This window comes from Bos indicus x Bos taurus, chromosome 8 (genome assembly GCF_003369695.1).
Source record: "Bos indicus x Bos taurus breed Angus x Brahman F1 hybrid chromosome 8, Bos_hybrid_MaternalHap_v2.0, whole genome shotgun sequence".
NCBI lineage: Eukaryota > Metazoa > Chordata > Mammalia > Artiodactyla > Bovidae > Bos > Bos indicus x Bos taurus.
The window spans coordinates 74,421,064-74,446,222 of NC_040083.1; the positions used below are offsets into that span (position 1 = coordinate 74,421,064).

A 25,159-nucleotide genomic window follows, 5' to 3' on the forward strand; every position below is an offset into this window, starting at 1 on the left:
CAGGGCCCATCTCTATTTATTCTCTGTGCTCCACCCCTGCCTTGAAAGGATCTGGACCCAGAAGTCACCCTCTGCGTGTGTTCATCCCCAGGACCTGGGGTCTCCACAGTGTCAGCCCCCACTCATCTACTCTGGCCGTGAGTCCTTCCATTTGTGATACCTAGGAATCGCCTCTCGACGTTGGCTGTGATAAGATTTTTCTGTTATATTCTGTCCGGCATTTCTGCATATTTGGAGCAGGGCGGGCCAGATCTATACTAGATCAGTCTCACTATGACTGTAAATCAGCCGATCTCACGTTCTTAACCCTGATGGAAGCCCACTTTCATTCTTTTCAGTGAGTAAACGTCACTGAGCCAATGAGATCAGAGGGCTACGGTGCAGACTGAAGATCTGCCCTGCCCTCCCAGAAGGTGACACCCAGAGAAGGAGAAAGCCTTGAATCAGGTAGCCTGAGGAATAAGTGTAAATTTGCAACCTTAGCTAAGGAAAGGCATGTTATTGTGTCCCAACTGAGGCCTGATTCAGCCAGCAGTCAGGAGAGAAGCAGCCCAAATGTCACAAAGGCTGGAGGACCAGGCACCCGATGTGATCCAACCCTACAGGTGTGGGAATGGGTGGCAGGGGCAGGATTTCCCCTGGCACGATGCCCTAAAATACTGCAAAATACCCTCACAGATGATGCCATATATGCGATGAACAAAAAAAGAAAAAGGATGTGAAAGACTTGTCTGTGGAACACTGCACCTGGTATACTTTGACTGGCAGGATGGAGGGGAAAAAAAAGAACTGTGTTTCTTTTGTCTTATGGGTCTAGGACTGGGGATTTCTTCTCCTTCCAGATGATGACCACAAGAAAGGGTCCTCGATTATTCTCCAAGTACAACATTTTGGTTATTCAAATAGCCCGGGGGGTGATGAAGGATGGGTGCCTGCATGCGTGCTAAGTCACTTCAGTCGTGTCTGACTCTTTGGGACCCTATGTACTGTAACCCACCAGGCTTCTCTGTCCAGGAGATTCTCCAGGCAAGAATACTAGAGTGGGTTGCCATGCCCTCCTCCAGGGGATCTTCCTGACCTAGAGATCGAACCTATCTCTCTTACATCTCCTGCATTGGCAGTCAAGTTCTTTACCACTAGTGCCACCTGGGAAACCCGAAAGATAGGTGGGGAGGATGTTTTACAGGAAAGAGCCATGGGAGAACCACAGCCCAGCTCTTTCTCCAACTTCCTGATGGGACTACGGTCAGGGGCACCTGGCACCAGGCCCCTTCTCTGTAAGGTGAAGAGAGCTCTGGGTCTGGAAGGACCCTTCTACATCTAATGTTCAAGGTGCCTCCCCAGGGGAAATGGGGTGCTGGGGAGGCCCAGCCACCCTGCTCCCCCAGGGTCCCCAGTGAACTACCCCTATTCATGGGGCTATGGAGCAGCCTCCCAGCTCACCTCCGCAACACCCCCCCACTTCCTGTCACTGGTGACCCCGTGATCCAACACCCTCCCTTAGTAATTCTTCTCGTCTTCAAATCCATCTTGGCAGCCAGCTCAGCCCTTTTGTGCCAAGAAAACACAGTGTCTGAGTCATGAGTGTGAGTGTGCACCTTCTCGGTGTTTACCAACCTACCCACGTCAGGTGGTGGGGAGCCCGGGCCTGGTCTCCCTTTGGAACTTCCATTTATGGACACAGACTGCTGACCAACCCTTTGCAGGCCTGTACTAATCCAGGGCTGGCCTCAAGCCTTCTCCCTCCTCCAGTTTTGCTGACCCAGTTTATAAGCCTGCAGGCAGGGCAGATGGAGTTGAAAAGTCAGAGCCTGCAGCAGTCAGGAGCCCCAGCTTCCCAGGGCCTCATTCCCCTCCCCTTTCCCCCACCCCGAGCTCCTCTGGGCCAACCAGTTCTTCCCTTTCCACTTCCGGGGCGTGATTTGCCCAGAGGCTCCCTCTCAGCATGGCAGGTATGTGTCATTTCCTTATTGCTCTGAGACCCAGGCTTTGAGCGTGTCGCACCCCCGCTACCTCCAAGACCCCTCTGATCTGATTGAACAGGACTGAAAGGGTTGGACCTTCAAGCCCACTGCAGCATCCTGGTAGGGATTTATTTTTGGAGTGAATTTATCTATCACCTATGGGAGAGGCGGTCTGTGTTTTCCACTGGGAAGTGTTTGGGAAAAGCAGGGGCCTGGGACAGTGGGCTTCATCTTGTTCTCTGCCACCCCCACCCCCACCTCCATCCCCACACCCTCCCCACCAGTCCCCAGAACTGTTCCACTTTCTCCTCACCTTCCCACCAGTGATGCATCCTTTGGTCTTGTGGGCAACCCTGATGCGGCAGCCTGCCACTCCCTGGGAAGGCCAGCGGAGTGATGCTAGGCGCTGTGACTGGGCAGGAAGGATCCAGCCTCAGAAGTCCATCCCCGGCCTTCCTGGTTAGAGCAGGATGGGAGAGACCAGCAAGCAGGCAAAGAGCCATTCCCGTGTGAAAACTGGAACTGCTTGGTGGAAATGAGGTTCCATCATGCGGACATGGCACCGCTCTATAGGCACTGTCCCACCTCTCTGTGACCTGTGATGCCTGTGATGCCCACGCGGCCAGAGTTCAGCCAGGAATCCTTGTGATGTGGGCTCCAGAGGCAGGTCTTCTGAGGAGAGCAGCCATCCTGCTGCTCACAGTGGGAAGTGGGGAAAAGGGCAGGGTCCCATTGACCTCAGGGAAGTCTCCCTGTTGGCAGAGGGACCAGTATTGGGCCAGCACAGTCTAGGAGGCCATGGTACTTCTGTGGTCTCGGACCCAGTTCTGAGGGCCCCATCTCCATATAATGGTACAAAGCTTGCTGGAAGGATCTAGGGAGATGAAGGAGCTGAAGGTCGTGTCTCACGAGAAATGTCTGAAGGACTGGTGAACCCCTGGAGGAGCAGGTGAGCTGCTCTCTGCTACCAAAAGGCTGTTCCATGAAAGTGAGATGCACTTTGTCAAGTGGAGGTCCGGGAGACAGACTCAGAAAGTTACAGAACAGTGTATCTGGGCTGACTGGAAACAAACGCCTGCCTATAATGAGAGCTTTGAATAGTGTGAACAGACTGCTCACAGTTTGAGATAGTGAGCTTCTTATTGCTAGAGGAATTCAAGCAGAAGTTGGCCAAGACGGAGCTTCTGCAACTGGGCTAAAGCTCAGGCTGCAGGATTGTTCCACTCTCACCTCCAGGAGTCTCTGATAGGGTCTAGCTCTGCCTGTCTTCCAAACCCACAACACTCTTGCAGCAAATCTCCATCTTTCTCATCGTCGGAATCCTCCCCTGAGCGAGACAGAGGCCCATAGTCTGGCCTGTGCTCTGGCCTGGGGTGGCACTAGTGGTAAAGAACTGCCTGCCAATGCAGAAGACACAAGAGACATAGGTTTGATTCCTGAGTTGGGAAGATCCCCAGAAGGAGGGCATGGCAACCCACTCCAGTATTCTTACCTGGAGAATCCCATGGACAGAGGAGCCTGGCAGGCTACAGTCCACAGGGTCACCAATAGTCGGACATGACTAAAGCAACTTAACACACACACCAGCCTGGGGTGGGCTGGGTGACAGCTCTTGGCAGAGCCCCCAGAAAAGTCTGCCATGTGTTGAGCCAGTCCAGTCACCAAGCGTTTCTGTGACACATGTCTGTGAATTCTTACTGGTCATCTCACCCACCCACCAGTCCTGTGGGTCAAGATTACTCTCCCTCAGGCTGCAGATGAGGAAGTAAGGAGATATCCAGGCCACTGCAGAGCTAAGATTAGGCCCAGAGCCTGGCCTGCTCTTTCTGACGCTGTTCATGGGGCGCCTGCATGCTGTACATCCTACACGCAACCTCAAGTCAAATCCTTAAGGCAAGTCTGAAACATCTGTGTTATCAACTCATTGCACAGAGGAGGAAACCGAGGCTCAGAATAGATGGAACTGTGCCTGGGACACAGCTAGTAAGGGACAGAGCTGTGCTGCTAGCATATCCACCAGGAGCTGTAGGGACATCCCGTGGACTTGCCGGAGGGAGCCTCAGGCAGCTACCTGCATGTACTCCAGGGTTCAGGACCGAGCAGTTCAATTCCATACTCCTGAAGGTGTGACCTTCTCCATAGATTCCAGGCCCTGTGCTAAATACAACAGGGGTGGGGGGAGGAAGAGTATAAGGTACTATTTCTAGCTTATGAGAAAGCTGTGGTCCCAGAAATGAACATTGCGTGTTCACAATAAGCCAGGTGCACCTCACTGGGCCTAAGAGGTCAGCGTATTGAAGGACAGGAGGAAAAGCTTCATAACAGAGATGGAATTTGAAATGGACTTTGTCAACAGGAGCCTTGGGTGACAGAATTGGGCCTGTGAAGTCTTGAGCTGTTGTTAAGCAAGCATGCTTGACCCTCATATTTTCTCTACCCACTCTTGGGTGGCCCCAGCCCCCAACAGAACTGTTCAACCCAAGCTTCTCCTCCTCTGACTTGACAAAGAGCCTCACCAGGCTGCCAGCAACTGGAGGTTGTAGTAGGCAACACCAGGGCCTCTTCCAAACCACTACTGATGCCTGCAGCTTCTCTGCGGACACCTCCCTTTATCCATCCCTTACTGCTACCTCCTATCCTAGCCGAGACTCCCGTGCTTCTTGCGTAAATCAACCTATCAGGCTCCAGAGTCTTTCCCTGCAAATCCACCTTACGCATAGTTGGGCGTAGAATCACCTTTATAAACCTTGGCACTTGGACTGAATCCACAGCAAGACTTCCCTTTGCTGTGGTTTTGCCCACATTTATTCTAGGCTTTGCTGACAACCTTACCTGCCCATCTCCTTTGTTTTACAAACTTTGATTACAAACCTCACCACTCCCACCTCCCAATGCCGCGCCTCCTCAGGTGAAGTTAACTCCTGTTTCCTTGCTCGCGGGTATAACTGGATCTATGCTCCTCTGCCAGCACATAGGACACTTTGCCACGTGGAGTTAATCTATGGACACGCCTGCCTGTCTGCCTAGCTTGGCTCTAAGTTCCCACATGGCGAGTCATTTGCCTTTGTCATCCCTCTTCTGTCAGCCCGCTCATGGATTTGATTGTAATCACAGGGCCTGAGGTCCAGCCTCAGACTGAAGGGATGCAGATAGAGACCCTGGGAAAGCAGCTGTACACAGGGCTTGACCTTGGCAGAGCGCCATACACACTTTCTATGGGAAAAGAAACAAGTTAGCAAGAACAGGGACCTGCCATTGCCGTGGCTGTTCTCCTCCACTTTGTGACAAAGTCCTGTATGTTTCCTTGAGAGATGTGTGATATACTGTGAAGGAAGTGGGAGCCAGATCTGCAGCTTCCAAGCTCCATGACCCTGGGAAAATCATTTAACCTCTCTATTCTCCGCAAGTAACATGGCAGGAGAATAATAGTATTGACCTCTTTGCTTCATTTTGAGAATTAAGTTAATATTTATGTCACTGGTGTATTAAAAATACCCGATATATGTTATTATTTTAAGGTTATTTTATTAACCTTATAACTATAGTTGTGTTCATGCATGTGTGTGCTAAGTCGCTTCAGTGGTGTCTGACTCTGTGTGACCCTATGGACCATAGCCCACCAGGCTCCTCTGTCCATGGGATTCTCCAGGCAAGAATACTGGAGTGGGTTGCCATGCCCTCCTCCAGGGCATCTTCCTGACCCAGAGATCGAACCTGTATCTCTATGTCTCCTGCATTTGCAGGCGGGTTCTTTATCACTAGCACCACCTGGGAATACTATAACCCAAATAATGTAATAATAATATATTACTAATAACCTGGCCCCCTCTCAGCAAGCAAGAGGCACATATCTGAGAACCAGAGATCCTGAAGGGGGCCCAAGTGATGGGTACTGTTGGGGATAGTTGTTGGAAATGTACCTTCCTGACCACAAAACAGACCCTGGGAGGGTTCAGATGTGAGGTAAGGTCATGAGGGGCTGCAGACTGGGCGGTCCTGAGAGAAGGACTCAGAACACTCATCAGATCTCATGTTATAATGTTTCCCATTGGCGTTACCCCAGAAATACAAGACCTCCAGCCAGAAGTCCTACCAGCACCCTCTCCTTTGCTCAGCCTCTTTCTCAAATAGGACAGTAACCCACCTGACATTCCACTTCCTGTGCTCAACAGGAAATCTGAAACCCAACAGGCAAATCAGGCTAGGGACTTGAGTCTCAGGGAAAGCAAGCACATTCTAGAAAATCTTAGGGGACTCCAGAATTAGTTCAACCTCCCTGAGGACAGGTACCCCCTGGGCACTCCCATCTCCTCAATCCCTCCATCTGATGTGATCTGAATATGTGACCCCACCCCACCCTGCCACTACACACAAATCCATGTGTTCAAGTCTGTAACCCCCTCAGGTGATGATCTTAGGAGGTGGGGCCTTTGGGAGGTGATGAGGTCATGAGGGTGGAGCCCTCATGAACGGGATTAGTGCCCATATAAATGAGACCCCCCTCCTAGTTTCCTTAGCCTCTTTTCCCATGTGAGGACAGAGTGAGAAACCTGTCAGCCCACCCAGAAGAGGACACTGTCACCCTGATCTCAGACTTGCCAGCCTCCACCTGACTGCTCAGCCACCCTACCGTGTCCCTGTAGGCTTCAGACTTATTTCAGACTTTGGACTAATTCCCACCCCTCCCTCTTGTGGCGCTGTAGATTTTCCAATAACCCAGTTTGTTTCCCATGTAAACGGCACAGTCTGTCCAGGCAAAACCAGCTTCTAAAGATGTGGGTGCCTCATTCAGTGCAGGAGGTCTTTCAGCTGCCCAATCAGCATCTGCCTTGAATGGTGCAGAGTCTGTCCCAGACCAAGATCAGAGTGGCATCAGGGGAGGGTAGAGACCTGCAGCCTCTTCCTTGTACCCCTTGCTACCTAACCTTCCCCTCCCTGCTTCCCCCCCACCCCCCCCACCCCCCGCCAGGGACGTACCGCCTGAGCAGAGCTCCTGTGCTCGTCTGGTCAGACTGCACAGTATGCAAATTGCTCACGACAGAGCCTCTATCCCCCAGGGAGGCAGTAGAACAGACTCCACGAGAGAACAGCTCAGGGCTCCAGCTCATGTTTTTCTGGGGTGTTTGTGCTTATGGGTCAGTGTGTGAGGGCTGTAGGGTGGGAGTGGGGTGGGTGCTGGGCAGAGGGGAGTGATAAGCAGCAAGGGAAGTGGAGGAGAGAAGGTGGGAAGGGAGAGGGTGAGAGACTATTCTCTGGCTTACCTGGCATTCGAATCTTCAATTTCAAAAAGTAAAAGTTCCCTGATGATGGGGCCTCTCGGGTTCTAGAGAAGTCTGAACTACTTCCATTTTTGGAAGCTCTCTGCATTAAAAAAGCACAACTATCAAAGAAGGGCAAGGGATATCATGATGTGGTTTAAATGTTTACTTTCATCAACTAATAGTTTTACATACAAGACACACACACACAGATACATGGTGACTTTGTGAATAGACTCACTGAGAAATCATGACAGAGGCCCTTTGTCCTGTGAAGCCTGAGCCAGTGGCCCTATTGGCTTTGGGGCAGCCCAGTCCTCCCTGAGGGACCATCTTGGGGCACTGGGGGTGCAGAAGGAGACCTTGCATTCTGGGCAGTTAATAGAAAGGTCCAGAGCCAGGGACCAGGAAGGCCCCATGAATCAAGATTCAGTGGAGTCAGGCCTAGGCTGGGCTGTTCTGTGTGGGGAATGGCCCACACTGCCCATGTGACCAGTTCCAGGTAGTGAGAACTGTCCTTTCACTCTGCCCCAGGATGAGTGGATGACCGTCCTGTGGCCCTTAGGAGAGCTGATGCTCATTCTGCTTTGTTTCTGAAGAAGGAAAGAAAGGAGGCAGCAGCTTTTCATCCCAAAACTACTCTCTACTTCCATCCTGCTGGCAAGGACCCTGTCCTTGACTGAACTTGAGTCAGGAGCCCTCCTCTCAATGGGGCCCCATCCTGGGCCTGACAAGTTCAGTGCTGGAATATCCCCACCCTTGACACCTAACCAAGTTCCTCTTAGTCATTTTCCATCCACTAATTCCCTCTCCTGCCTGTTTGCTGTAAGCCCCCAGCTGCTTCTGTTGTATTGAGATGAACTCATTCTCTCTCCCCTGCTGCAGTAGTCTTGAGAAAAGTCTGCCTGGCCTGTTGGACTCCCTCCTGTGCATTGTTTTCTTCATGTACATGTACCAACACACTGTTAACAAACTCTCTGGTTCTGTTGGGTCATCTCATTATCTCTCCTGAGCTCAGGAAAGCTGCTGGGAAAGGACATTCAGGTCCAGGGAGAGGAAAGCCATCTGTCACACCCTGCCATGGGAGCCCTCATGAGGAAGGGTTGATCACTGTTACCCAGGCCTGCGAGTGATGGCAGAGCCATGTCCAGCTCCAAGCCCTGGGGACTCTGGGAAGAACCACAACTGCCCTGGACTGGAAGGGACAAGAGGGAAGCCGTCAGTGTCCCCTTCTAGGCTCTTCCTGCTCCCATTGCTTGAAAAGAGCTGTTCTAACCTTGGTTCCCGCAGAAACATTTTGTCATTAGAGGCGTTTCTTGGCATATCTATTTTGGAGCTGCAGCTGGTTGCTTCTCAGAATAAACAGAGCTGTGATATTGAGATAAAAGAAGAAAGGAATATCATCTCCTCTTTATGCCCTCACTCCTCCCAATGTTTTCTAGACTTCACTTTCCTCTTTTTACAGGTCTTCCCCTAAAATCCTTCCACCTCCCTCCCTGCCCTGTAGCCCTCCTTCAACCATCTGGTAATCACAGAATCCCCTCCCAGTCATGGATGGGTCCCTGCTATAGCCAGCCTGTGCTAGGCCTGGGGTTCCTGGGCCTACAAAGAACCCAATGTCAAGTGATACAAGGGTTCATATACTAAGGACTTGAGTCATAGACTGTTAAGAACTGGCTCAGTCCCTCCTGCTTAGATAAGCAACTAATGTCTTGCTGGGATGTCCTGTGCCAAGAATTAAGGTAGGAACTGTAACACCCTGACTTGCAGTTGTCCTCAGACCCTCCTATTTTGTTTTCAGAATGGGTGTGGGTTTTTTTGTTTTGTTTTGTTTGTCTTTTATTGAATTTGTTACAATATTGCTTTGGTTTATGTTTTGGTTTTTTTGGCTGTGAGGCATATGGGATCTTAGCTCCTCAACCAGGGATCAAACCTGTACTCCTTGCATGCATGGGTGCTAAGTCGCTTTAGTCATGTCAGATTCTATGCAACCACATGGACTGTAGTTAGCCAAGCTCCTCTGTCCATGGGGATTCTCCAGGCAAGAATATTGAAGTGGGTTGCCATGCCCACCTCCCAGGGATCTTCCTGACTCATGGATCGAAGTCAGGTCTCTTATGTCTCCTGCATTGGCAGGCAGCTTCTTTACCACTGCTTCCCTGGTGGCTCAGAGGGTAAAGTGTCTGCCTACAATGTGGGAGACCCGGGTTTGATCCCTGAGTCAGGAAGATCCCCTGGAGAAGGAAATGGCAACCCACTCCAGTATTCTTGCCTAGGAAATCCCATGGACAGCGAAGTCTGGTAGGCTACTGTCCATGGGGTCGCAAAGAGTCAGACATGACTGAGCAACTTCACTTTCTTTACCACTAGTACCACCTGGGAAGCCCCCTGTACTCCCTGCGCTGGAAGGCAAAGTCTTAACCACTGGACCACCAAGGAAGTCCTGGCTGTGTTGTATCGCAATCATTGAAACGAGAGCTCATTGCTTCTGGGACAGAAGGAGAAACCAGACTGTTGTTTGTTCTAGATAAAGCAAAAGTGGCATACCCAGGGTACTTAGGGACTGAAATGGCCCCTGGAGGGATCCAGACAATGATGCTTTCCAGAGACATGCTGGTGGAAGGGGTTGGTCATTAAGAAGCAAATGAAGAGACTAGTGTATGCGGCCACATTCCAGACCAAGTTCTTAGTCATCCTTTGCTGTGCCTTCTACTCCAGATGGGTCCCATGGGCATCCATGATTTGGTAAACCTCCCATCTCTCTGTGGTCCATCTGGAGCTCCTCCTTCTCATCCCCCTCCTGCCTCTTTCCTGTGCTTGCTGTGTTTTGCCATTCACCTAACTGCACTCACCACCCACTGTTTATCTGCCAGCTTGCTGTGCAGCTTGACCCACGTTGGGTTACAGAGGCCAAATGTAAGGATGGGATAGTTTCTAGAAATTGTGCACATTTCCTCAAAGCCTTCTTCCCTGCCAGAGCCAAGAGTGGTCAGCCTCCCCTCAGTCACTCTATGATCTGGCCTCTCAGCCTGGGCGTCTGCCTGCTCAGTCTCCTCTGTTCCCTGAGGCAGTTCTGAAAAAAGGAGGTGAACAAAGACCTCTGCAGCCAGTTTCCTGTCTTGCTTTTGTCTTATTTTTAAAGATGAAACTGTGGTTAGATGCTCAAATTAGTCTTTCGAAACCTCAGTGGACAGCTTGGTAGCAGGGCTATCAGTGTGCAGGCGGGTGAGGGGTGCTGAGCTGTGAAGGCTCTCACGCCAAGCATCCACATTGGCTGAGAGAGAGGTAGGCATGAATGTCAAGGTCAGGCACTGGAGACCACCACCCTGACTCCAGGCTCTTCCATCTTCACTGGGAAGAGGGCAGAGGGTCAGGAATGTGGGATGCTAACTCAAGTGATCTTGGGGTTGTCTCAGCTCCACCATTCCTTAGTCTTGTGACCCTGGGTATTAACATCTCTGAGATTCCATTTCCCCACTTGTAACATGAGGATATTAACTGTATCTCTTTTTAAGAACATTTAATTCAATGCATAATTTATTGACCACCCCCTTCTTGGTAAGTACTTGCCAGGCACGAGCATCATTGGTGGGAAGGATTGATATGGCTCTTGTCCTCTTGATACTCATGTATTCCAATAAAGGACTAGGTGATGTTCAGATTAAGAAAGTACACGTGTATGGATGTGTGTGTATATATGTGTATGTGCATGTCCCCTATCGTCATGCATGGTGCACAAAAGTGCTTGATAAATGGTAGTTGTTACTGTTATTATATTTCTTACATCTAACACTAAAAATATGGTGTAAATGGCCAGGCAGAGAATCAGAAATGATGTTTTCATTCAGTAAAATATATAGCTTCTTCGGACTTATAGTTCTCTTTTGGTTAAGGAAAGACTATTAGTCAGGGTTTCCCAGAGAAACAGAAACAGTAGGAGACGGGTATACATATAGTAATATATATGTATCTCATATATATGATGCATATATGTGTGTGTGTGTATATACATGCTATGCGCTGAGTCATGTTCAAGTCTGCAAACCCCTGGACTATAGTCTGCCAGGCTCTTCTATCCATGGAATTTTCCAGGCAATAATACTTGAGTGGTTTGCATGTATATGTGAATGTATAAAGAGATTTATTATAAGACATTGGTTTATGTGATTATGGAGGTTGACAAATCCCAAGATCTGAAGTCCCAATCTGGAAACCCAGGAGAGACAGTGGTATAGTTGGAGCCAGCAGCCTCAATACTCAGAAGGAGACAGTATTTTAGTTCAAAATCAAAAGACAGGAAAAATCCAATGTCCTACTTCCAAGGCCATAAGACAGGAAGAATTCTCTCTTATTTGGGGGAAGTTCAGCATTTTTTTTTTAAACCTGTTAGGCCTTCATCTGATTGGATGAGGCCCACCTGCATTAGGGAGGGAAATCTGCTTTATTTGGTTTACCAATTCAAATGTTATGTGCTGATATGCTCAGTCATGGCTGACTCTTTGCAAACCCATGGACTATAGCCCACCATGTTCCTCTGTCCTTGGAATTTTCCAGGCAAGAATACTGGAGTGGGTTTCCATTTCCTTCTCCAGGGAATTCAAATGTTAACCTTAATCCAAAATACTCCTACAGAAATATGCAGAATAATCTTTGATGAAATATCTGGGCACCCCAGTCAAATTGACACATCACAATCAACCAGCCCCAGGACCCATGGCTGGAGGATGTTTTAGCTGAGCAAGTCCTTGAGGAATCACTGAGTGACCACCCTATCCTGAAGGGAAGGGTAACCCTGGCTGAGGTCAGGACAGGATGCAAACTAGATGTCCTGGAGCTCTGTCCAATCCAAAGATGTATTGTTGATGGTTTATGCTGTACTTTATAAGTTTGTGCCAACATCTTGAAGAGTTCTCATTAAAAGTCTGAATTTCTAGCTTCTTATAAAAAAAAAACAAAAAAACAGAAGGCTTCCTCACTGGCTCAGTGCATGAAGAATCCACCCGCAATACACAGGAGATGTGGAGACACAAGAGATGTGGGTTTGATCCCTGGGCCAGGGGAAGATGCCCTGTAAAAGTAAATGGCCACCCCCTCCTGTATTCTTGCCTGGAAAATCCCATGGACAAATAAACCTGGCAGGCTACAGTCCATGAGGTCACAAAGAGTCAGACATGACTGAGCACATGAAAAAACAGAAGTGATTGTGTAGAGGTTAGACATCTGAGCTGGGGCTGCCACCCCCCTGCCGTGAGGTACCCCCAACCTGTTGGCTTAGCTTCCATCACCCACTCCTGACCTGCTGCTCTCATGTCTATTACTATCACTCTGCAATGTGGGAGACCTGGGTTCAATTCCTGAGTAGGGAAGATCCCCTGGAGAAGGGAATGACTATCTACTCCAGTATTCTTGCCTGGAGAATTCCGTGGACAGAGTAAGTAGCCTAGTGGGCTATAGTCCATGGAGTCACAAAGAGTTGGACATGACTGAGTGACTAACACTTTCACTTATTCACTGTTATAGGAACAGAGACACCTGACCTGAACATCAGCACCCCACCACCACCCGCCGCTTCCCCTAGCAGAGAGCCTGTGCCAACAGCAGGCTGTGTCCTTTCCTTGTGAGAGCAGAGGGAAAAGCAAGGATAAGACTGTTCAAAGCACTCACCAAGATCTTGCCCAGGTCTCCTCACAAGATTCTCTAACAAGCTTCTATCCAAAGCAGCCCCATGGCCACAGGCCCTCCAGAGTGCTATGACTGGGAAGGATCTTGGGTGGAGGTGGGAAAGCTCTAGATTCCCTCCAACCAGGGAACAGCCGAGCCATCCGGAGGGAATTGGCCTTAAGCGAGTGGCTGGGAGAGGACCAGCAGCCCCATGCTGCTACCATGTTTTGTGAGTTCATAGCAACATTTAAAAATTTGATTTCACATTCAAAATCTTGTGAAAACCTAGAAGAAGTGGTCACATGTAAGTCAGGCATCTTTAAGGTCAGGGTGTCTTTTCTTCTTCTTCAAGCCCAATACTCAGAGATGGACCTTGGGATGGAAACTTCTAGAGTCACAGAATCATGAAAAACATGACTTTCCACTAATGAGACACAGTGAGGGAACTAGGGGTGTTAAGATGGGAGAAGAAAAGCCTCTAGGGGAACCAAGAGCTGCTTTTTAAAAAGCTGAAGGGATGTCATATGGAAGTTTGGGATTGCACCAGTTTGGTACATCCCCAGAGGGCAGGCATCAAATCAGGGACCAACAGTCATGAAAAGGCAGGTTTGTGGTGAGCATAATGCAGATTTTTCTAGCAAAGAAGGCTCCTTGGAAGTAGAAAGGCATAATGCATAACACATTAAAGCCCCATGGCCATGGGGACTACAGAGGGGATTTGATCTTTAGACTGGAGGATGACTGTATCAAGAGTCCCAAACCTCCTTCATGGGTGGTACACATAGGCAATGAAAATATTCTTACGACAATAGGAGGTTGACTAGTGGGGATTTTAACCCTAAAGGCGTTGCATACAGGCCCAGGGTTCTAAGCCATTGCAGTTTTGAGGAGATCGGGGCTTATTATTATTTTTTAATAATTTCAGTTATTTATTTGTGGCTGTGCTGGGTCTTCATTGTTGCATGTGCTTTCTCTGATTGTAAAGAGTGGTGGTTCGTGGTCTTCTGATTGCAATGGTTTCTCTCATTGCTGAGCATGGACTTTAGGTGCACAGGCTTCAGTAGTCATGGTTCCCAGGCTCCAGAGCACAGGCTCAATAGTTGTGGCATGTGGGCTTTGTTGCTCCTCAGCATGTGGGATCTTCCTGGATCAGAGCTCAAATCCATGACTCCCGCACTGGCCGGCAGATCCTTTACTATTGAGCCGTCAGGGAAGCCCAACCAGGGATTATATTTAAGCAGGTCTGGAAAGATGTGCAGACATGGAGATGACAGTCATGCAGGAAGAATCCTGTGGACAGAAGAGCCTGGCGGGCTACAGTCTATAGGGTTGCAAAGAGTTGGACACAGCTCAAGTGACTTAGCATGCATGTCATGCAGGAAGAAGTTTATACATATGGGTTTCTAGAATAAGAGGAAGAACACGCTACACAGGGGGCCACACGGGGAAGCACCAGGCTGTGTCAGGAGGCAGAGGGAATGAGGGGGGGAAACATGGGGAAGAGCCTTCCCTGTGATTTTTTTTCTGAATAACATCAGAGGACTCTGGGGCATAGGGACTGTCTCTGGTTGTCTGATACCTGGCCCTGGGGTGATGAGGAGAGGGAGGTAGTGACCAGAGTATGAGAACCCAATAAATAAGGTGATTAGGAGTGATTAGGGACTCAGCTGGATTTAGAAAAGGCAGCGGAACCAGAGATCAAATTGCCAACATCCATTGGATCATCGAAAAAGCAAGAGGATTCTTGGAAAACATCTACTTCTGCTTTATTGACTATGCCAAAGCCTTTGACTGAGTGGATAATAACAAACTGTGGAAAATTCTTCAAGAGATGGGAATTCCAGACCACCTGACCTGCCTCCTGAGAAATCTGTATACAGGTCAAGAAGCAACAGTTAGAACTGACATGGAACAATGGACTGGTTCCAAATTGGGAAAGGAGTACGTCAAGGCTGTGTATTTTCACCTGCTTATTTAAATTATATGCAGAGTACATTATGCAAAATGCCGAACTGGATGAAACACAAGCTGGAATCAAGATTGCAGAGAGAAATATCAATAACCTCAGATATGCAGATTACCCTTATGGCAGAAAACAAAGAGGAACTAAAGAGCCTCTTGATGAAAGTGAAAGAGAAGGGTGAAAGAGTTGGTTTAAAACTGAACATTCAAAAAATGAAGATCATGGAATCCAGTCCCATCACTTCATGGCAAATAGATGGGGAAACAATGGAAACAGTGACAGACTTTGTTTTCTTGGGCTACAAAATCACTGCAGGTGGTAACTGCAGCCATGAAATTAAAAGACAGACGCTTGCTCCTTGGAAGAAAAGTTATGACCAACCTAGACAGCATATTAAAAAGCAGAGACATTACTTTACCAACAAAGGTCCATTTAGTCAAAGCTATGGTTTTTCCAGTAGTCATGTATGGATGTGAGAGTTGGACTATAAAGAAAACTGAGCACTGAAGAATTGATGCTTTTGAACTGTGGTGTTGGAGAAGACTCTTGAGAGTCCCTTGGACTGCAAGGAGATCCAAACAGTCCATCCTAAAGGAAAGCAACCCTGAATATTCATTGGAAGGACTGATGCTGAAGCTGAAACTCCAATACTTTAGCCACCTGATGAGAAGAACTGACTCATTTGAAAAGACTCTGATGCAGGGAAAGATTGAAGGCGGGAGGAGAAGGGGACAACAGAGGATGAGATGGTTGGATGGCATCACCAACTCAATGGACATGAGTTTGAATAAACTCCAAAAGTTGGTGTTGGACAGAGAAGCCTGGCGTGCTGCAGTCCATGGGGTCACAAAGAATTGGACAGGACTGAGCAACTGAACTGAACTGAGGGACTCAGGATTGGCAGGTTTGTACATGAAAAGCACCTTCTCAAGAATTTGCTAGCAGAGGGAGGAGCAGTCCCTCCAGAGTCAGCGCAGCCCCTGGAGTCAGAGCACCAAACACAGAAACCAGGAAACATGGTGATTAACAAGGCTCAGCCCATGTGCCTGGGGGCTGGGGAGATGGGTTTCTCCAGGTGCACCAGGAGGGGAGCGCCAGACCAAGTGATGCCTGCGTCTCCTTCCAGCCCAGAGGTGCTGTTAATCAGGTAGCACCTCTGAGCCAGAGGTAACCCAAAAGTCCAGCCTTACTCTTGGTTTGTTCAGAGGGGACCCTGGACCCAAAGAGGTAAACAGACTCAGTCAAAGTCTCAGGTTCGCTTCAGAGAAGGGCCTGGAACCCAGTGCCCCTTTGGTCACTCTCTGTGGTTAGAAGGAGCTAGAGGGAGCAGGCATGGATTCCTCATGCATAAAAGCCCACAGTGGGAGAATGTGGACTAGCTAGCAACATCTGGGGCTCCTGTTGTTGTTAGTCGCCAAGTTGTGTCCAGTTGTTTGCAACCCCCTGAACTGTAGACGGCCAGGCTCCTCTGTCCATAAGATTTCGCAGGCAACGATACTGGAGTGGGTTGCCATTTCCCTCTCCAGGGGATCTTCCCAACCCAGAAATCAAACCCACTTCTCCTGCCTTGGCAGGTGGATTCTTTACCACTGAACAACCTGGGAAGCCCCTGGGGTTCCTAGGGCAGGTGGGAACTGCAGTTTCTGGTAGTGCAGCAAAGCTCCTGATTTCCCCTTCTCTGCCCTAGAGGCACAAGGAAGACCTGGAAGCAGGGTCTGCAAGCAGATGCAGCCTGGGGGGAGGAGGTGCCACACTGGTCTCAGCTTTGTTGGCCCTCCAAGTGTCTCACTTGGGCAGCTTATTTCCCTCCCTATCATCAGGCTTATCAACTGTGATCCAGTCATTCCCAACCTGCTGCCTGATATCCTCCCTGTTAAAATAAAGTTTCCTCTTTCTTTGCCCCACCCACTCATTCTGCCTGATAGACCTTGAGTTCTACTGTGCTACTGCTACTGTTCTTAGTAACTCAGTCATGTCTGACTCTTTGACATCCATGGGCTGTAGCCCACCAGGCTCTTCTGTCCATGGAATTCTCCATGCAAGAAGACTGGAGTGGGTTGCCATTTCCTTCTCCACGGGATCTTCCCGGACCAGGGATCAAACCCACATCTCCTGCACTGGCAGATGGATTCTTTATCACTGAGCCACTATTGACTTCACTTTTCCCTAATTACTTCTTTAAAGGCCGAGTCTCCAAATGCAGTCACATCTGAGGACCTGTGGGGAGGGCTTCAGCACAGGAAGCCCATAGCCCTGTCTCCTGAGGCTGCATTTCTGCTCTGGCCCACACGTCTCTCCCATAGTGGGCCTCCCCCCACCCGAATCCCATCCCCCATTATGCACTTAGCCCGGCTCCCCACTGAGCCCAGTGTATACAACAAGTGCACTGTGTCCATCCACATCAGGCTCAGCATTCTGCCCATACCAGCTGTTTGCCCTCAGAAGGACTGTGGGCTGCAATGGCATGTGGGGCAGCCCGTGCTCTGGGTTCTTTATTCCCCCTCACCTGGCACATGGCCATGTGCAATTAGACACTTGACAAACGATGGTGGTGGTGATGGCGATGTTGACAGCTGAGAATAGCACAACGAGTGGGAGGTGAGTCTGCTCAACAGGTGCTATGGGGACTAAAGGGGGCAGGTGTGGTTGCCACCCCAGCTCGAGGATGAGCAGGGACCAGTGCTCAGAGTGGACTGAATGTCCCCAGGAGCCACATCGGTGACTACAAGGCCATGGGGAAGATCTGGTCTTCAAAGTCTGTGGTTGTTTAGTCGCTCAGCCATGTCCCACTCTTTGTGATCCCATGGACTGTAGCCCGCCAGTCTCCTCTGTCCATGGAATTTTCCAGGCAAGAATACTGGAGTGGGCTGCCATTCTCTCCTCCAGGGGATTTTCCCGACCCTGGGATCAAACCCATGTCTCCTGCATTGGCAGGCAGATTCTTTACTGCTGAGTCACCAGGGAAGCCCTTCAAAACCCATGAAGTGAAGTGAAGAGTTAGTCGCTCAGTCATGTCTGAGTCTTTGTAACCCCGTGGACTGTAGCCCACCCAGCTTCTTTGTCCATGGAATTCTCCAGGCAAGAAAATTGGAATGAGTTGCAATTTCCTCCTCCAGGGGATCTTCCTGACCCAGGGATCGAGCCCACGTCTCCTTCTTTGTACACAGATTCTTTTCCATCTGAGCCAACACATATACAGCTCTTAAGTCCTAAGAACCTAAGTCTAGATCCAAAGACCTGGGACCTAGGGCAGGCTCAGGCCAGGCAAGTCTGCAGGCTGAGTGGTCTCTGGAGGTGTCCAGTTACCATCACACTGGTGCTGGCATAGCTCATCCATATGATTTCTATGGGTTTCTTGGCATTAAGATGTGTATGTGCAGCAGGTGGTTCTGGTATGGAATGAGCCGAGAGTCCTGCAAACCCCGCTGTTTCCCTGCAGCCTTGTGTTTGGAACCAGGACTGGCTGTGCCAAGGATAGGTGAAGGGGCAGAGCTCATGATTAGCAGCTCCCGAGGCAGGTCCAGCACTTACTGATACAGAAAAGTGCCTTTAACATATCACAGGAAAAACCTCTCTAGTACTGAAATTGGCCCCAACATGGGACAAATGAGTTTCTTTGACAGGAATGAGTCTTTGTCACGGAAATGTTTGTGCAGATGCTTGAAGGAACCCAGGGATTGTGGATTAGGTATGATTATGACCAAAGCTCAAGGATTTAGTGTTTCCCCAATGCTTTTTTTTTTTTTAATATTGTTGTAATGTTTAGTTGCTAAGTCATGTCTGACTCTTTGCGACCCCATGGACTATAGCACGCCAGCTTCCTGTCCTTCACTCATTTTATTTATGTATTTATTTTTGGCTGTGCTGGTCTTCGTTGCTACCCACAGGCTTTCTCTAGTTGGAGACAGCAGGACTACTCTTTAGTTGCTGTGTGCAGGTTTCTCGTCGCGATGGCTTCTCTTGTTGTGGAGCACAGACTCCAGAGCGTCTGAATTTCTGTAGTTGTGGTGCACGGGCTTATTTGTTCTGCATCAGTGAGGGATCTTCCCAGATCAGGGATGGAATCTATGTCCCCTGCATACCAAGACAGACTCTTCACCACTGGGCTGCCAGAGAAGCCCCTCTGAAATGCTTTTATATACAGTTTTTTTCATTCCCCTTCATAGCAGTTCTAGGGAAGATAGTATTTTAACATACCTAAATTTTGTGGGTGAGCACACTGAGATGCCGAGAGGTAACAGAATTTGTCCCAGATGAGTGCCCTGAACCAGGACAGACCTCCAAACATGTGCTTCTTCCAGCATGATATGAACTTTGTTCTCCCAGAAGGCCTCCTTCGGCTGTTGATTGGGAGGCTTCAGTTCTGTTTCCAGCTGAGCATGGACCTTAACTTTTCTAAGCCAATGTCTCTTCCTCTGTAAAGGAATCAGGACCACCTCCAGAGAGAGGAAGAAGGAGAAGGACAATTGCTCTGTGGACTGTTACTTTCGACTACTTGTGTGAGGGGGGAGTGTTTCTAGTTTGAAAGTGTGAAAGTGTTAGTCACTCAGTCGTGTCCAGTTCTTTGCGACCCCATGGACCGTAACTCACCAGGCTCCTCTGTCCATGGAATTCTCCAGGCAAGAAAACTGGAATGGGTTGCCATTTCCTTCTCCAGGGGATCTTCCTGAGCCAGGGATCAAACCCGTGTCTCCTGCGTCTCCTGCATTGCAGGGACATTCTTTACCGCTAAGTCGTTGGGAAAGCCCCGTTTCTAGCTTAGCTCGCCATTGAAATGTAGACTTCCTTTCTGGGCAGCAAGAAAGCTCTCCCAAGAGGGCTGTCCATGATGGGCAGGGCAAGGTAAAGACCACAGAAGTGTTAGAGGGAGATATAGAAGGTTCTAGAAGGCAGAGTCCTCCTCTGTTTAACCCTGTTCCTGGCTGGCATCACCTACATAGTCAGTCCCTATAGGGTCGCCTGGACTCTAGCACCCACAGGGGATTCCCTTTTGGTGAGATGCACCTCCTGACAAAGACTCAGGCCCCCCAAGTTCTGTGGCTGACACATCAAAGGGCCCCTGCTCTGCTCCCTCACATCAAGATTTCAGCTCTGTGTCTTTGGGAAGGTCACTTGACATCTCCGACCTCAGTTTCCTCACCTACTGGTGAGGTAAAAATAAGACAGAAGAGGTAAAAATATATCATTTATGAGCCCCTTCAGCTCTGGTTCTCACCACCAATGAGTTTATAATCAGAGTCATTATGTTTTCTCCCTCATCAATATCCCAAATCATTCCTTTTCTTTTTGTACTCATGACTTACCCCTCCCTGCCCTTGTTTCAATGACCCAGGGTCTCTCCTTGGGGCTAATGACCTCAGCTTCCAGACTTTTCCATCTAAGAGGGCCCTTTGAGAGGCATCTAACCTAGTCCAGCAGTTCTAGCCTGGAACTCAGGGCCATTGAAAAGGACTTAGGTCGGGGGTTGCAAAAATGGAAGCATTTTCAGCCAAACAATGAGCTGAGCCACCCCAGGAACCCCTTTTAAAGTGAAATGTTCATGCTCTAGACTTTGTTAGAAAAAATCTTCCTCTTACCCTCACTTTTTAGATGAAAAAATTGAGGTCCCAGCAGGTAAGGTGACTTGGCATAGTTAACCAAGCATTTCTTTGGCATTTAAGTTAGATGGGATTCAAAAGAATTCACATGCTATAGCTTTTGTGGGTGTATGTGAGGTACCCAGAAAATTCTCAGCCAACAGAAGGAGGGAGGTACCAGAGCTGGGTTCCTCTGGAGACCCTACAAGACCTGGCTGTGGACGTAACCCCTGCCTGCTGCTACCCTCCCACCTATTTCTGCCGTCTCCCATCCCTGCCCGGTGGGGCACGGAGGGCCCACCAGTCCCCACGCCCCTCCTCTGACACGGGGCCCTTTCTGGGATCTGCTGTGCTCTGCACCCCACCCCCCACTGCCTCTCATCTGTGGTGAAGCTGTGGAGGAGTGGGGTTGCTATTCTTTTTTCTGACTTCCTGTGTGCTTTCAGAAACCTCAGTGAAAGACCAACTAAAGGAAGAAAGGGCCAAGAACCGTTATGCCAAACATAGACTTACATCTGACATGTGGGGAGCTAGACTCATGACTTTTATAGAACCAGACCCCAAGGTTCTGACCCCTACCTGGTCTCTAGGGAACACAAACGCCTGGGCTGGGGTCCACTATGCCTCGGGAGGTAGCCCAAATGATTCTTGAGAAATATGTGTCACTGAAATCAAACGCATTAAAAGAGAATGCTTACTCACCTCTTTACCACAACCATTTTAATTTCTCTGTCTCCTTTTCTGCATGCAGCTGGTTGTAACCATGGGAGCATATATATTTGTGTAATGAATATGCATCGAATCTTTGGAGTTTTTTTTTAATATTACTTTAATTGTATATGCCTAAGTAGTCTCTTTATTAAATACTTTTTAGAACAGATGGAAAGTAATGTATGAGTGAAATTTTATACCTGGGTGAGAAAGACAAAACTATGGAGAAATACCAGGCTCCTTCTTTCTTTCTCTTTCATTTTTCCTTCTTTCCTTTCTTTCTTTTTTTTTTTTTTGATGGCACATTGCTGAGCTTTCTGCCCATAAACCCCCATTCTCAGGGCCTCCTACTCAAATCATGACTCAAACTTGAGTCCCTAAGGGTCAGTTCTTCCCCATCCTAGCCTGGCCACCTGGCATCATTTGTATGCCTGCCTTTGGGTACATGAGACCTTTTCCTTGCATAGCCCTTGTAAAAGGCTAACAGTAATTTTGCTACCTTTTGGGCTCAGGGAATTTTGGCTTGGGTTTTCCCTTTGTATTTTGTTTTATTTTTCTAACCAGGGGAGGAAAAAAATATCCTATCACACTTTGAGAAGTAGTTGAGAAGATAGTGAGAGAAGGGGTATAAGCTGGGGGATTTCTTGCCACTACACTGAGGGTTTCCCTCCCTTGGAACTAGAGTGGCTAGAGTTTTCAAAGACCAGAGTTCCCCCAAATTTTCTGATTTTTCTGAGCTCTAAATAACTGAAGCCACCTGTCTCTTGTCGCTCAGTCCATTTCCCAATAATAGGCTTGGGTAACAACAAGAAACTGAAATAGAAACCAATACTGTGCTTTGCACTCAGTCTCGATGACAGCCAGGAAGGTCCCACACTTAAGAATCATAACTCACTGAGACCTGTCTGCATCAAGTGTTTATCAGACACCACCCTGCTAGTGGGAGCCTGTAGCCTGGGAATGGGGAGACCTGGGGTTCAGCCAAGAGTTCTCAGATTTTAGTCTCTCTGAAACTAAGTGCTCAGCAGGGAGACAAAGGCCAAACCAGCCATTCTGCACCCTTAGTGTTATGTATCAGAATCACCTAGGATGTGATTTAAAAAGTAGATGACTGGGCCCCAGTTCAGAGGGCCCAGTCATGGAAACTAAGATGAGACTTCTTGTCCTTTAGTTGCTCAGTCGTGTCCGACTGTTTGCGACCCCATGGACTGTAGCCCGCCAGGCTTCTCTGTCCATGGGATTTCCCAGGTAAATTTGCTGCAGTGGTCTGCCATTTCCTTCTCCAGAGGATCTTCCCGACCCAGGGATCAAACCCGAGTCTCCTGCATTGGCAGGTGGGTTCTTTGCCACTGAGCCACCATGCTTTGGGATATTTACACTTGTAAATTGTTAAAGCAAAACTATTAATGTTCAGAGGCTCGCTAAAGAATGGTACTGCTAAGTACTGCTAAGTCAATTCAGTCGTGTCCGACTCTGTGTGACCCCATAGACGGCAGCCCACCAGGCTCCCCCGTCCCTGGGATTCTCCAGGCAAGAACACTGAAGTGGGTTGCCATTTCCTTCTCCAATGCATGAAAGTGAAAAGTCAAAGTGAAGTTGCTCAGTTGTGTCCGACCCTCAGCGACCCCATGGACTGCAGCCTTCCAGGCTCCTCCATCCGTGGGATTTTCCAGGCAGGAGTACTGAAGTGGGGTGCCATTGCAGACCTTATTCAAGGGAACTACTACAGTGGGTTTTTGCAATAGGGGAAAGAAATTGAAACAAAACAAGGGAAAGAGGAAATTATTGCCAAGAACCACAGTGGGGGATGGGGGTCAGTGGATAGACAGAGTAAGAGGACAGGGTATTTCTTTTCTAAGTTAACCTAACAGGATTCTTACTGAAGGCACACTACAGTGATCAGATGTTACTTTGGGGGTGGGAGTAGGGAGCTATAGAAAGTAGGGAATTCTGACTAAACCTGCTTAGTGAGATTCTTACTAAAATCTGGACTCTACAAAGACAAGAACAGAAGCTGATATCCAGGCCTAATAGAGCAGAGGGGCTCAGAGGGGCCAGACTAAAGTTTGGTCAAGGAGAGAATCTTTATCCATACATGTATTAGCACATGAGCTCACAGCCAGCTGAAGAAGGCAGAGTCCAAGTGCTGTTAGGTGTTATGTATCAGGGCAAATAGTCCACTGTTTTCACCATTAGAATTCAGAACCCCAAAGGGAATTACCCTGGTGTTGTCTGTATGCTGAGGCCCCCTCCCCAAGTCATCCCAGACACAGTTACTGCAGGTGTGGCAGTCAAGAGCCCACACTCAGAGCCCTCAAGACAATGTGGGAATCCCATCTGGTCTCTGCCTCCTCTGTGACTTTCGGGAAGTCACTTTGCTCAGCCTCAGCTGTCCCATCCATGAGGTGGGTGATAACAGTACCTACCTTCTCAATTTGTTGTTAGGGCTGAACAGTCTTTGTGTGAACTGCTGCCAGTTCTCAGAAGTGAGCCTTCCACGAGTGTGCAGGGGAGAAGGAAGGGAACGTGGGCTCAGGCTGGAGACCTGTGGCAAAGAGCCCCCCACCAGGCCTTGCCATGTGCTCTGGTCTACTGGAGGACTGTCTTGGCCTGAGGGTAACTTTCTGTAGCTCCAGGTTCTCTTGGTAGCTTTTATTGAGCTCCCTCTCTGCCTTTTCACCCCAATTCCTGCTTTGAGTGGGATGCTGTTATCTACATATGGGGTCTGTTTGCTCTCTAGTCAAGCTCTGGATTGGCAAATGGAGGATTTGCCATTCTGGGCTATGTGGAGAGCACAGAAAATAAGAAAGTCAGACCATCAGAAGGGGAGCTGGAGGTCGGAAGGAGAAACAGGGCCAGCTTCTAGCCTTGTGGGAGCCACTTAATATTTGCTTATATTTAACCAGAGAGACAGACAGTGTGTGCATTCTCAGTCGTGTCCAACTCTTTGCGACCCCATGGACTATAGCCCACCAGGTTTCTCTGTCCATGGTATTTCCCAAGCAAGAATACTATTGTGGGTTGCCATGCCCTCCTTCAGGAGATCTTCCCAACCCAGAGATCAAACCCAAGAATCCCATGTCTCTTGCATTGGCAGGCGGATTCTTTACCACTGAGCTACCTGGGAAGGCAACCTAACAACAAAAGATCTTAACCTCTTTTCAGTTCAGTTCAGTTCAGTTGCTCAATCATGTCTGACTCTTTGCAACCCCGTGAATTGCAGCACGCCAGGCCTCCTTGTCCATCACCAACTCCCATAGTTCACTCAACCTCATGGCCATCCAGTCAGTGATGCCACCCAGCCATCTCATCCTCTGTTGTCCCCTTCTCCTCCTGCCCCCAATCCCTCCCAGCATCAGAGTCTTTTCCAATGAGTCAACTCTTCGCATGAGGTGGCCAAAGTACTGGAGTTTCAGCTTTAGCGTCAGTCCTTACTGTATGTAATTCAGAATGTATTTTTACATAGTTACAATCTGTACATAAGCCCCATTCCTTGTCACTTAACATTTTTAATATAAATACTAGGTTGGTCAAAATTCATTCAAGTTTTTCCATACGATGTTGTATGGAAACAGACTTTTTGGCCAACCCAGTATTTTCATGAATTACCACTGTTCATGTTTTTAAATGGGGTTTATCATTATGGATATTGCCTAGATAGAATTCCCCTTCAGCATTTCCCTGAACATTTTGTTCTGATTTCACTTTTACTCTATTATAAATATTATAGTTATGAACATTTCTGTGCACATGACCTTGCTTCCTCTTTAGATATGTGGGGTGTGCATTTCCCAAAGTTGAACAGCAATGTCAACCTATGTCAGTTACTTGTTTTGTTTTTGTTTTTGAAGTATAGTTGATTCACAATGTTGTATTTGTTTCTGGTATACAGCAAAATGACTCAGTTATACATATGTGTGTGTGTGTGTATATTGTGTATTTTCTTCAGATCCTTTTCCATTAGAGATTATTACAGGATGTTGAATATAGTTCCCTGGCTATACAGTAAATCCTTGTTGTTTATTT

General features: G+C 48.5%; 1 protein-coding gene across 7 annotated transcripts in view; it reads left to right on the top strand.

The window, feature by feature from the left end:
• Positions 1 to 25,159, top strand: part of PTK2B (protein tyrosine kinase 2 beta) — a 139,158-nt gene that overhangs the window by 38,394 nt on the left and 75,605 nt on the right. For 2 of the 7 annotated variants that reach the window (XM_027549978.1, XM_027549974.1), the window contains exon 1: positions 1,975 to 2,084. The exons of 4 other annotated variants lie outside the window; for them this stretch is intronic. The gene's annotated coding sequence lies outside the window, so the exon portion shown is untranslated. Of the gene's footprint in view, positions 1 to 1,933; positions 1,953 to 1,974; positions 2,085 to 25,159 lie in introns of those variants that run through there. One more of the 7 variants, XM_027549976.1, reaches the window with a different exon arrangement.